This window comes from Sinocyclocheilus anshuiensis, unplaced genomic scaffold (assembly GCF_001515605.1).
Source record: "Sinocyclocheilus anshuiensis isolate Anshui unplaced genomic scaffold, SAMN03320099.WGS_v1.1 scaffold2408, whole genome shotgun sequence".
Lineage (NCBI taxonomy): Eukaryota > Metazoa > Chordata > Actinopteri > Cypriniformes > Cyprinidae > Sinocyclocheilus > Sinocyclocheilus anshuiensis.
This window is the reverse complement of record NW_015542492.1, coordinates 91900-94499: the sequence shown is the minus strand read 5'-3', so window position 1 is coordinate 94499 and position 2600 is coordinate 91900. Positions and strand designations below refer to the sequence as shown.

Here is a 2600-nt window from a genome sequence, read left to right as displayed (position 1 = left end):
CATTTTGAAGGCTCAGGAAACCTTTGCAGGTGTTTTGAGTTGATTAGCTGATTGGCATGTCACCATATTCTAATTTGTTGAGATAGTGAATTGGTGGGTTTTTGTTAAATGTGAGCCAAAATCATCACAATTAAAAGAACCAAAGACTTAAACTACTTCAGTCTGTGTGCATTGAATTTATTTAATACACGAGTTTCACAATTTGAGTTGAATTACTGAAATAAATTAACTTTTCCACGACATTCTAATTTATTGAGATGCACCTGTACTGTATCAAATGGACCAAATGTGAATTTCTAAGTTCATAACAAAGGTTTGGTAAAATAAGAGGTTTTTGAGAGAGAAAACCCAACATTTAATTTTCAGTTCCCAAAATTACCACAGGAACAGTACAGTTCTCATGCCAGAACAAGCTGGTCATATTTGTACCGGGTGGTTTGGGAATTAACTTACCGTTAATTACTAAATGTCTGCCATGCATGGGTAAAGAGAGATATGCTGTTCTTCTAGTTCACAGAGTTTTTGGGGAAAAGATCTTAAAATTGTTTTGCCAGTGTTGGCTGCTTTTAAGAGTGACGCTATATTTATTTGATTTGCTGCAGAGCATTCCTATACATAGACTTATCTACACATACAGTACTGCTAGAGCAGAGAGCCACTTATTCATAGTTAGTTAAACTAGAGCTTTTTATACACTATTCCATATCGAGTTTGTCCTCTCCTTCTAGTCCAATCCAAATCTAATTTTATAAAGCAATCAACATAAAAATATCTGAGAAAGTGTGCATACATGATGCATACACTCTGTGACCTTTAAACAGTCCATTTTTAATGTATGAGGTCCCTCAAATTACTATAGTAAAACAAATTATGTTGAAGCTATAGAAATATTATGTCATTTTATATAAAGCACAGAAAAACAATTAAGCTGTTTGTAAAATGTGTGCAGTGCTTTTGTTAAAGTGCTCTGGACTGTGTTTAGAGAATGCACAAAGGAAAAAGACAGATAAGATAAAATCAGCTGCCAAAGTTGGTTTCATGGGAAAAAGGCTTAATGGCTTATGTGCTGGTCTTAAATTTTTTTTTTCCCCCAGTTGAAGCTTAAATGGAAATCATTCAAGATTTAGAGGGTAGAACATAGAAAGATAAAAGACAGAAGAAAATAATGACCACTGCTCAAATGTGAAACATTGAAAGCTGTGTGTGTTCTTGTGAAACTAAATATGAAATTGATAAAATGGGTTATTAATCCGTACAACTGCAGCAGTGGAGGACTATTATTCTGCTGCGTGATACTGCAGAAGAACTGATGACGGCACGGTTTGATCTTCGGCTGACCAAGCAGTAGAAAGGGGCGTTTAATTCCCGCCCACATGTAGAAATCGAATATTCAAGCTGTTTATTCATTTTTCCACCCATGAACGAAAAACGAAAATTTAAGCTGAATTTTCGTTTTTCGTTTGTTGGAAAAAAAACAACAAAAAAACGAAAAAGGAGCCGTATTCAAATTTTTCTACTTTCAATATTAAATCAAAAAACGAATGATCGAATGATACAGGATATGACATTCGGTAAGGGAAACGCAAAAAATGATCATGATTATCTGTCATAAACGTTATCAATGCTGTCAAAAACAGTAGCATTTAACACTAGTACACACAGATCTGTAGAACAAGTAGGTAACAGAATTAAATTAAATAGCCTACGCAAAAACTAGCCATGAAAAAGTCTATGCTATGTCATTCAGTACAGTTACATTTTCACAAATCATGCTATAAACGTTAATACGAGCACTAGACAAAGTTATTGTAGTTATGTATTTGCAATATTGTTGCAATAAACAACTGATAAAATTATCCACCCTTAAATATAGTAAAGTAGCTATTAACAAATTTTGATGCAATAAATAGGGTATGATTTAAAAATAATCATCCCTCCAAAACAGAGAAAACATCTTTCACAAACATCTGCATGTCTATCTCCTTTAAAGTGTTTATAGTGTATATAATGAGTTGTATTTGTAGGGGTTATTATAACACACTTCTTTAACACCAAATGATGCGTTTTGATCCATTTGTCACACTAACTGACAGGCTTTTCACAATACTTTAACAATGAAATCTACTCTGAACATTTGGATTAATCTAATTAAGCCAGAGATGCTGTGACAGTGCTCACCTGTACAGCCAGCGCAACCACAACATAAAGCCAAACTGTAAACCTGTATGATGCAGTGTCCCTCTGAAACTCTTATAGTCCTTGATTGCAGATGCGTTTCAGCTCTCTGATGGCACGCGCGTCTCTCAATCCAAACCGCTAATAAAAGTGTCGCGTGTGCAGTAAAGTTCAGAAGCGCTTCTGGCAGGAGAATGAGAAGCAGAAAGAAACTCTCCTCACAAGGGAAATACTTTAACTGAACAGGAGCTGAAAGGGGGGCTAGGGAACGAGAGGTGGAGTAAAGGAGTTCATAACATTTCCACGTATGATGTAATTTGGCCATACACAGAGCCTCCGAGACTTTTGTGGCTAACATGCGCAAATCCTGACGATATTTATGTCGACAGTCCTCTTGATCCGTTTTGAGCCATAATACATCATCG

The 2600-nt window shown here is 35.6% G+C and overlaps 1 protein-coding gene across 1 annotated transcript in view; it reads right to left on the bottom strand.

The window, feature by feature from the left end:
- Positions 1-2279, bottom strand: part of LOC107694087 (aggrecan core protein-like) — a 16468-nt gene extending 14189 nt beyond the window's left edge. The window contains exon 1 of the mRNA XM_016493679.1: positions 2222-2279. The gene's annotated coding sequence lies outside the window, so the exon portion shown is untranslated. The remainder of the gene's footprint in view (positions 1-2221) is intronic.
- Between the last annotated feature and the right edge of the window lie 321 nt (positions 2280-2600).